This window comes from Cydia strobilella, chromosome 15 (assembly GCF_947568885.1).
Source record: "Cydia strobilella chromosome 15, ilCydStro3.1, whole genome shotgun sequence".
NCBI classification, from domain to species: domain Eukaryota; kingdom Metazoa; phylum Arthropoda; class Insecta; order Lepidoptera; family Tortricidae; genus Cydia; species Cydia strobilella.
Window position 1 is genome coordinate 3,868,265 of NC_086055.1, and position 11,506 is coordinate 3,879,770.

At 38.8% G+C, this 11,506-nt stretch overlaps 1 long non-coding RNA gene across 1 annotated transcript in view; it reads left to right on the forward strand.

Annotated features, from left to right (window-relative positions):
* The window catches only part of LOC134747791 (uncharacterized), a 329,663-nt gene extending 329,534 nt beyond the window's left edge, over positions 1-129 (forward strand). Inside the window, exon 2 of the long non-coding RNA XR_010128360.1 lies at positions 25-129. This is a non-coding gene — a long non-coding RNA (uncharacterized LOC134747791). The remainder of the gene's footprint in view (positions 1-24) is intronic.
* The last annotated feature ends 11,377 nt before the right edge of the window (positions 130-11,506 follow it).

The following is an 11,506-nucleotide window of genomic DNA, read 5'->3' on the forward strand; positions in this document are numbered from 1 at the left end:
CTGAGTCTAAAAAACTGTTAAGAGGCTGTCAGTACCTAAAACGCGCACACTGTCTATTTGTATCGGAATAAACGAGATAGCACTGTCGCATGTTACTGGGCCTGGGCAAGGGAATAAAAAGAAAACTTTTGAAATAAAAAAATCGATTATTAGTGTAATATTCTCGTTAGCAATTCAGGTATAAATGTTTTGAAATTGTGATTTTAAGAGCCCTTATTCCCTGGAGCGTTCATCGATTTCACGAAATAACACTCAATAAATGGCGTTGACGCGCGGTACGCGAGCGCCGGCAACTATAACGCGTTTTGAACGCAGAGAAGAATAATCTTGATCGTTGTCGATTTCAATAGCAAGTAACATTATTTTTATTGTTATAGCCACTCTTTTATTTTATTTTATATGCATGGGTTTTATTTAATATTTCAGTTTATTATGTTAAGAAAATATACATACTTGTACCCAGAGATGACCAGGGTGCCTAGCCAAGATGCAAACCGTTTAGGTACTTATAGTTTACATTAAAACCAAATCTGCAGCTGGCCTCTGAAATGGGTAATAGAAACGCGATCCGTATGTCTTTCGCTTTCCAAATGACCAGGGTGCCTAGCCAAGATGCCAACCGTTTACGCTCCGTAGCAAACGAAACGTAACTGTCTCTGTCGCACTAATATTGAAGAGTGATAGAGAGAGATTACGCTATTGTTCGCTTCGGAACGAACGACTGGAATCTTGGCTAGGCACTCGGGTTTAGTACCTACAGTTTACGTTAAAACCACTTAAAACCAAATCTGTAGCTGGCCACTGAAATGGGTAATAGAAACGCGTTCCGTATGTGTTTTGCTTTCCAGATAATCAGAGTACCTAGCCAAGATACCAGTCGTTCGTTCCGTAGCGAGCGAATCTCTCTCTCTATCACTCTTCCATATTAGTGCGACAGAGACGGTTACGATTCGTTCGCTACGGAGCGTAAACAGTTGGCATCTTGGCTAGGCACCCTGGTCATCTGCGAAGCGTAACACATACGGAACGCGTTTCTATTACCCATTACAGTGGCCAGCTATAGATTTGGTTTTAATGTAAACTATAGGTACCTAAACCTGGGTGCCTAGCCAAGATGCCAGTCGTTCGTTCCGTAGCGAATGATAGGGTAATCTCTCTCTATCACTCTTCCATATTAGTGCGACAGAGACGGTTGCGTTTTGTTCGCTACGGAGCGTAAACGGTTGCTATCTTGGCTAGGCACCCTGGTCATCTGCAAAGCGAAACACATACGGAACGCGTTTCTATTACCCATTACAGTGGCCAGCTGTAGATTTGGTTTTAATGTAAACTATAGTTACCTAAACCTGGGTGCCTAGTCAAGATGCCAGTCGTTCGTTCCGCAGCGAACGATAGGGTAATCTCTCTCTATCACTCTTCCATATTAGTGCGACAGAGACGGTTGCGTTTCGTTCGCTACGGAGCATAAACAGTTGGCATCTTGGCTAGGCACCCTGGTCATCTGCGAAGCGTAACACATACGGAACGCGTTTCTATTACCCATTACAGTGGCCAGCTATAGATTTGGTTTTAATGTAAACTATAGGTACCTAAACCTGGGTGTCTAGCCAAGATGCCAGTCGTTCGTTCCGTAGCGAATGATAGGGTAATCTCTCTCTATCACTCTTACATATTAATGCGACAGAGACAGTTGCGTTTCGTTCGCTACGGAGCGTAAACGGTTGGCATCTTGGCTGGACACTCTGGCCATCTGGAAAGGGAAAGACATACGGAACGCGTTTCTACTACCCATTCAGAGGCCAGCTACAGATTTGGTTTTAATGTAGACTATAGGTACCTAAACGGTTGGCATTTTGGCTAGGCACCCTGGTCATCTGGAAAGTGAAAGACATAAGGAACGCGTTTCTACTACCCATTTTAGAGGCCAACTACAGATTTGGTTTTAATGTAAATTATATTATAGATACCTAAACGGTTGGCATCTTGGCTAGGCACCTTGGTCATCTGGAAAGGGAAAGACATACGGAACCCGTTTCTACTACCCATCCAGAGGCCAGCTACAGATTTGGTTTTAATGTAAACTATAGGTACCTAAACGGTTGGCATCTTGGCTAGGCACCTTGGTCATCTGGAAAGGGAAAGACATACGGAACCCGTTTCTACTACCCATTCAGAGGCCACTTGGTTTAAATCATTTCATCAGATTTGGTTTTAATGTAAACTATAGGTACCTAAACGGTTGGCATCTTGGCTAGGCACCCCGAACAGACCCGATCACCTAGGCGAAAAAATTTAATATTTGTGCTATAAAATGTACCTATGATCACCTAAGGATCAAGATTTTCTAATCGCAGTATACACCACTTCTCGGAACTAGCTCACTGGTTACGAACGAAACAAACGCCTGACGATCGAGCACAGATCCGTCACCTAAGCGCGCTCGGCGGAGACTGAGCGCGCAGCGTCGGTGCAGCGTGATTTATACGTCTTTTAAAATTATTTAAAATTACCGGAAAATAGGTCCTATAGTTATGATTTTTTTTTATGGGTTCACATAAAGTTAGAGTTTGCTATAATATTATTTTGAGGGCAAAATATAAGAACAATTTGCGATAAAAAAATATAATGCGACCCTGTTTTCACCGAAAAAATGAAGAAAACTCGGAAGGTATTTTATAAAAAAAATTTAAATGAATCTTTAATTTTCAATCATTTCAGCCCCTCGTACAAGATATGGTGAATTGAATTGTAATCATTCATGTACCAAATGATTCTTGTTTACTGCAAAATTGGCAACCGAAACGACACTTCTCACTGCAAATTTTGAAAAATACTCCCAGGAAAACTCATTTATTTTAGGTTTAAAAAGAGAAAATGAAAACTATAACTATTTCAGCCGCTAGTTTAGGAAATGATTATTTAAGAACGTTAACAGATTTTGAATAAATACTAATAGTTACGTCGTAATGTTGAATGAAAAAGGGAGCATTTTGCAAAATACGCTCGTTTGTAGGAATAAGGCCTCTTAATTGCTGACCCATAAGACATAAAAATAAAGGCATAGAACATAGAGCATAGTAGATAGAGGTTTAATGGTGATTTTAAGACCAGCAATCTTTGCAATCATTTTCTATCTAGCCGATTTCGTAATTTCATGTATCGAGTAGGTACGTCCAAGGTCTACGAAATATAATAAATATTAACATATTTTTTTATTTACTATAAAACAAATAGTTTTTCTTAAAAAAAACTGCTTAAGTAACATCAATTTCAAGGACATTGGCTGTTGACAGCCCCTTAACGACAATTCGTTCGAAAATAGGTTCCAGCTTAATTTCTCTTTGCCACCAAGTTTTGTTGGTGACGACTAGAGCGAGGTACTACTGAAAGTGGACGTGAAGAACGCTTTTAACTCCGTTTATAGAGATGCCACCTCTCTTATCTAAATATCTACAAATATTTATGGCAATATTACCATCAGCCCGCAAACCTCCTTTTCAAAACTCATCGCTTGGCATCTGCAGTGGACTGTCAGCAGGGCGACCCGCTTGAACCAGCTGTTTTCAGCCTTGCCATCTTAGCTTAAATGCCCCATCTAATAGATGGAGGGAAGTGATCTGTGCATTATAATAAGGCTGTTACATTTTAAAATATACGCTCCAGATTACTTGGGCTAGCTCAATCGAGATATTTCGAAGAAGTCCTTAAATGGGTCGTTCTCCAGATTTGTGCCTGCGTCTAAACTCCATCAAACCATACTAAATCTATGAGAGGTTTGACGGAGTTGAGGCTGACCGCAGTCACATAATAATAAGTCATATAATTTGAGAACGACCCAAATATAGCCAAGAGAAAGAAAAGAGGAATTTAACAGGCCATAAGAAAATATCATGATCAACAAAAAAAAAACATTTGATTCTGACATTTCTGACCCTTCGAAGAACCTTCCTTTAACCCTTAAGAGGGCCTCAGGGCAACTTGCTCGTTTTAGGGTTGACCAACAGGCCAACACCCTCGGAGGTGACAATAATCTGTACCTACTGTATAAATAAACGGTTAACTCCGAGTTAGTTGGCTAACCCAAGAACGCGCAAGTGGACTTTTAACACTTAATTACAGTAGAAAGGGTCACTCTGTATAATAATATATTTACAAACTAACCCATTTTCATTCCTCTTGAGTGTAATATAAAAACGGCGTAATTAAAAAGACCCGCTTAACTTATACGCCTACTCGTACACAACGCCTGGTAATAAGTAGCTCGTTGGCAACTTGCAGCCCTATTGTAGGTAATGCTCAGGAAAAGGCACCGACTGGAAATCAGGTCAAACGCGAACAGGCCTGTTCATAATTGTTTACGCGAGCATAAGCGAGTGCTTGAGCAAGCTAGTGTAAAATGACCTTAAGGTGCACTGCGTTCAGCCAGTAGTTTTTTCAAAAATCGTAGTGGTTTTTAGATCATATGAGTTCGATTGCCAATAAATATTAAGAGGAAAGGGGACAACTGCTTCTCCAGACAAACGTAGTCCCCATTTTCCTCCCTGGATATTGACCTGAGCTAAGGGTTCGCAGAAGCGGTCAGCATTTGGAACAGTGCTCCTCATGTAACGCACCTTTAGACTTAACGGCTACGAGCCGTCATTAAAATAACAATTCAATATCAATGATATCTGCGATCCCAGTCACGCACGGCCGTCCGCTCAGTGCTCAGCTCGCTGCGTTCGGAGAAGGACCTGGACTCACTGCACCTTAAACCAATTTGCCAGAGCAAACGACGCGCAAAAGCAGTCGGCAGTTGGAACAGCGCTCCTCACGTAACGCACCGTTAAACTTAACGGCTGCGACCCGTCATTAAAATAACAATTCAATATCAATGATATCTGCGATCCGAACACACACGCCCGTCCGCTCAGTGCTCAGCTCGCTGCGTTCGGAGAAGGACCTCACTGCATCTTACTAGTGTCCCGTGCGTGCGTCTAGTCAACTCTATGGCTGCTGCTCGATGCAACGTTGGCGCAACTGCACAGCGACGCTATTTTCCATAGCGCTGACTAGACGCCGATGCTCAAAAGACGCTGTGGGGTGTGGGGTGGCGCTAGGTTAAACCGATAACTGGTTGCATTCGGAGAATGACCTGAATTCACTGCACCTGCTGGCTCGCAAAAGCGGTCGACAGCTGGAACAGCGCTTCTCATGTAACGCAACGTTAAACTTAACGGCTACGAGCCGTTATTAAAATAACAAGTCAATATATATGATATCTGCGATCCGAACACGCACGCCGGCACGGCCGGCCGTTCAGTGCTCAGCTCGCTGCGTTCGGAGAAGGACCTGAAGTCACTGCACCTACTGATTTCCCTGAGCTAAAGACTCCCAAAAGCGGTCGACAGTTGGAACAGCGCTCCTCATGTAACGCAACGTTAAACTTAACGGCTACGAGCCGTCATTAAATTATGTCGAAGTTATTAAACATTTGCATTTGCCTTGTTGCATGCTTTTCAGCTTCGTAATTAAGTTTTAATTGCAACGTTGATATCAGATATTCTAAATGGATTGGCAATCGATTAAAGTTTTTAAGTTTATAGCCCAGTGGCTGACTGGTAGAGAATGCCTTAAGCCATCAAATCCGCCATTTGTACTTAATTACTTATATGCAATAAAGTTTAAAAAATTAAATAAATTTGTTGTGTAAGTTGTGGTATTAGAAATTAGAATAAACAGATAGGTAATTATCAATATTAACAAAGCCTTGATGATTTCTAATAAACGGGTATTTTTATTTATGAATAACGCCGCTAGTATGTATCCAAAATTACTTACCTACTTCCAACTCGGCTGAAAATAGTTCGACTGGTCATAGTATAAAACATAAAATAAGAAATTTAGGCTTTTAAAGGAGGTTATTGTTTATAGTTTAATCATAAAAACACACAAGCTTATTAAGCTTATTTATACCAAGACGCTTACATATTACAAATTAGGCACCTACATTTAATTTAGTTTAAATGAAACTTAACTCAATCTTAATCAGTCACTACAAAACTGGTGAATGGTACCTACCGCCGCGGGCCTATATCGATGTACAAGATAAGGCTTCAGTTACGGCCCAAACTTGCCAACTTCAAGTGATGCGCTAAGTTGCCTACGTTTCAGATTGTACTCAAGTAGGTATATACATGGTTGCTATTCCACAATGCCGAGTCAAACACTATTGGTAACCAGTGCTGTGGCCTGTGATTACGTAGGTACTTACCTTAGTTGCTAAAGATGCAGTGTAGGTAAATCTGTAACTTATTTAGTATGAAATTTGTTTTGCGTTGTTAATGTATATTTTTCACTAAAACACCATTGCTTTCATACGATATTTATTGACATAAAAACAGAGAAATAAACAAACATAATAAAACTTACTATTAAAGTACTTAAAAAAAAAGCTATATAAAAAATTTGGCATATGAATATGTCAAAATATAATATGTTTCGACAAATGCGACTAAAAATAATAGTTAGTGAAACCGTACTGATCTAAATATTTTGAAATATGTCTCACGATAGTTTAATTTCGATTATATGAATATGTTTTTATCGTATTTTTATTATTGGTCAAGCTTTCGACTCACGGCCAGCAATGAGAACATTTGGCCAGGAATTTGTGGCCAGCGATTACAAGTTCGGCCGTTCGACTTTTCCAGATAGGGTTAAGGATTATTTATAGCCTTTTAATACTTTAAAGGGTTATTCAGGCCTATCAGCTCTTTCTAGTTTTGTAACCGGAGATTTAAATTTGCATACATTTAAAAATGTTTCGTGTTCAAAGTGGGTAGAACTTGTGATACACCTTCCTTTTTCTAAATTTTGAAAGAAATTTTGAAGACTTAGATTTTTCACATTCGTTATCTAGGTATTGAATTGAATTGAAATAGCCTTTATTCCTGACTCAGTTTTTACATTACAATTATATTAGTATATGTATCTATATTTTATTTATTTATGCTCTTTTTTCTGCTTCTTTGTCAGGCTGTCTTTGACATAGGCCTCCTCCAGGCGGCGCCACTCATCGCGGTTTTTGAGAGTCTTCTCCAGTCTTCAGGAAAGTCATCTTCCCATCTTTTGTATGGTTTACATTGGGGTCTTTTCTTTCCTCTTGGGTACCATTCCGTGACATCTTTTGTCCATTTGTCTTTTTGTGAGCGCATCATGTGCCCTGTCCATTTCCATTTGAGCGTTCGGATTCTCTGGGAAACATCTTCTATTTTGGTTGTTTTCCTAATACCTGTGAGTCTGCATCGGTCTCTGTTTTATTCCCAGCATACTCCTCTACATACTTTGTTGAGTGACTTTGACTTTGTGCTCATTTTCTTTGGTTAAGGCACAGGTTTCACAACCATATGTTAGTACTGGAAGTATACATGAGTTGTAAATTTTTCTTTTCCCGGAGATTGGCATTGAATTTGACTTCATAATTTCTTTAAGAGACCAGTATCTAGCCCAGCTGTTTGTAATTCTTCTTTGGATTTCTTGTGTTTGTTGTTTGTGTGGAGATATTAGTTGGCCTAAGTATATCTAGGTATACTCGTAGTAAAACCTCCTACTTTTTGAAGTTAGTAAAAATGTAGTTTTCTCCCGTTAATATCACATTATACAAAATTACCTTAGTACACATGAAACCATCATATCTTATTAAAATCATAACCTAGGAGGATATAACCAAACGGAGTATTTATCTGACATGGCTATTTTGACGTTCCCCTCCCCCGCAAAAATTGGCAGACTTTTTTGTACAGCAAATTACAGACGTGGCGGCTCCGTTTAGTTATATCCTCCTAGATCATAACCCATCCTTTTGTTAAAATAAATGACCCTTTTCCTAAAAATATCCACAAAGGTCACGTCACTGCCGGTCATTATACCAAGTCGAGTGTATAAATCAAAATATTCATAACAGCTATTTGAAAAACCAGTTTGAATGTGGAACTTGTTACTCAAGAATACGGTCAACTATTGAACGAATTCCCAATGGTTATTACGGCTCTTATGCTTAAAGCTTTAGTCTTATCGAAAGGCAAGGATGCTGTTAATTCAGCCCATAAACTGGAGTAATCAAGGCAGCGACATCTATCGAACATGTAATCAAAGTTCTGAAGTGCGCCATCTTGCTCGCGGTTTGAAGATGATGTATTACGATACGGCGATGAGTTGGGTAACAGCTAGGCTATACATATTCTGATAGAATATCGTATCTTTGTTAATTAAAGGAAGAGTTTAATATATTGTATAACCTATTTGGTACGAGGTCAAATGAGTTAATATTTAGAAGCAAATGGTCAACTTTTACTTCGGATTGTTAGGTTATATCAATACTCTCTTTCGACAGTTTATAGAAATGTAAGGAGTAGGTATAGGTACAGTGCGTGGACTTTGGACTGATACTCTGATACGATGTTGATGATGAATATACTAAGGTCCATATTTTCCTGCCACTCGATTCAATAACGAAACCTAACAGCAAAATTTCATCGGTGTAAAATTGCTATTAGATAACGTCTTATCTCTCTATTGCAGCCTAAAAGTTGGCCACGGTCCAAAAAATTCTACTATTTTTTACACAATCTTGTAACCCAGTATCCATTTCTCTGTAATACATAAATATAAATCTCTAAATCAAGTCAGGTTTAAGAGGGGGCTGATGCGAAATTTTTGTTTTTGTATTGAATTTTTACACTTTTTAATCAAGGGCAAAGGCCACGAAATAATTTACTCGGAAACTAGACTATATTTGCAAGGGCAGACTCTAACCTTAAAATGCTAAAGTTGGCTCGATAAAAAAAGACACGAAAACATGTTTAAATTTAATTTATTAAAGTAGTATATCGTTACCCTGCATACTTTAGCAGTATAATTTTAGTATAAGTGGATGTTTATATATATATATATCAATATATATATTTATCTTATTATTGATATAGCGGAACTGACGAGCGAAACAATAAAAATAAAAGGGAATACCCGCGCGATGGCTAACTCTTCTGTCGCAAGTTTTCCCTTCTTATTTCCTGGCCGTACGCACCCTCTTAACTGCCATGAGCCCCAGCGTCACGATCAATGAGGCGAAATATTTGGGATATTAGTCAGACTTATCAGAGTTTATCCACTTACGTTACTTTTAGTGATAGTTTCGCGCTATTAATCAATATATTACAGGGTCTTTTCGATATTTTCTCCTCGTTTAACGTTTAAATTGTCCCTGACATGAGATTTAGTACTTCCAATCGCCATTCCTAGAAGAGGAATTATTTATTTGCCAAACATTATTGAGGGTTCTGTAAGGATGGGACCCAGGACAGTAGTAAAACACAAGACTGTTACTTAAATACTGAAGATGTAATGACTCAATCTCTGATTAAAAGATACAACCCTTTATATACTAAATTATCTAGGTTAACAGAACTATGAATCACACTACTTGTTCTACACGACCGTGGAAGGTGTCAAAAGGTTGTGTTGCTAAATTCCATTCCTTATATAGAGGAGAGTCATATTACATAACTCTCCGTATATGGACTAATACATTGCTAACCTAATATGGGGGAGAGCCATCTTACAAGACTCTCCTTATATAGGACCGCTAAGCTATATGATCCTTTTATGATCTATTTAATTACATGTTATTCGTGTCCTATAAATACCTAATATTCTATACCTACATACCTTGATCATCCTTGATACACATTGCTGACTGAGACTTTATGACATGAAAGACTATTTAAACTTAACAAATTGCTTTCATTTTGACGTTATTACTGTTATTAGTGAATTCCTTGTATTATAAAACGGTATTTTACTACATTTGAACCAACCTCAGAAAGGTTCTACCTACTGACGGGATCTTATTATTGTCAGGCGTGGCTCACTCCGCGATTTCGTCGCGTCGTTACAAGTACATGCGGCTCACACCAATTTTGGTGTCTAGCCATAGTAATTGCCGCGCACCGCTACGGAACGGACGACTGCTCGCGCTTGCGCCACCTAGCGGTCATATCTGTCGTAATAGACGCGTTTTGTTAGTGAACTTTCTGTACCTAGTACTATTATTTATTTTGTGTTATTGTGTCGTTTATGATTTTCGCTCTCTCAAATAGGTACCTACCCAACGCAATGTTGATCGGCATATATGCTCTCAATAAAAAGCCACATGGTAAAATTGAACCGTCAATGCTGACCATTACATGAAATTGTGACATTTTAAACTGTGTTTTAAGTTTTTATTTTCTGTTACGAGTAAACATTATAATAGACTTATATTGACCGGGATATAGACCGTGATTACCTTTTGTATTATTTGTGAGCTCCCGATATTTCGACGCAGTTACATGCATAATCATGTTCACGGTCTATATCCCGGTCAATATAAGTCTAGTGAAACTAACCGTGAATCATTCAAAACTCTAAAGATTATAATTATCACATTATTTCAACCCCTCTTTAAGACCTTTTTTATCCACTCACTATCCATATAAATTGAACCGCCACCGTAAATCAGGGCAAGATGTTGCGATAGCTCCAACTACGGCAAAGATACAAATCTCCCGTCATCAGTTCCTAAGCCGCGGAACACACGGGGCAGCATAACGCGAAAATTTTATGAATTTTTTGAACTTTTTTTCTTGAAGTCTAAAAATGCCCTTGAATGGCTAATATTTTATAGTCTTCATTAGTATAAGTGCCACTTCACCAAATGTCGCCTTCAGAGATAAAATGCCAGAGTTACTATAAAAAATTGTCCTTTATAGCAATTCCTACCATTATGAACGTTTTCAAAAAATCGAAACGACAGAAAAATTCTAACTAGGTACCAAACCTGCTACTACATCCGGACATACGAAAGCATTTTTGCCCAAGCTGAAACGGAGACTTTCACTACCTATCGCTCGGTCAATTATAGTATGAATTTTCTCAAATAATTTTTAGGCCTCTTTGCTTCTTTTATGGAGGGGCGTCTTAGTCGCGTGCCTAGCGCGTGCTAAAGCAACCATGTCGTTTAAAAGCAACTATCGTGATAGTATTAAGGTTTAAATTTATGTAACTGCTCATTCTGAGATAACGGTTTTGGGCAATAAAGGACGATCGGTTGTCTGTGTGTGGCCTCAGAATGAGCTGTTACATAAATTTGAACCGTATAAATAGGACGATAAAATTATTTTTAAACGAGCTTGTTCCCGTTCAGTCAGTAGCGGTAGCATTGGTAACCGCTGAACAAAAGAAACAAAGGCTTTTGTTTAACAGAGTAGGGTGTGAGGCGTAAAGATCATTTAAGAAAATTCATACTATAAGAATTTTTGAAAAACCGCCCAGCCGTCTTCGCGAAATCAGGGAACTTCATTAAGAAAAAACAATGTAACGCTCGCAGTCTGCGCACGATCTTTTCCTTCATGTACCTTAAGCATTTGAAAAGATTTGTGCTTATGCCGCTGTTGTAAAGATGTGACGTGACTTACAGTTAAAGTTT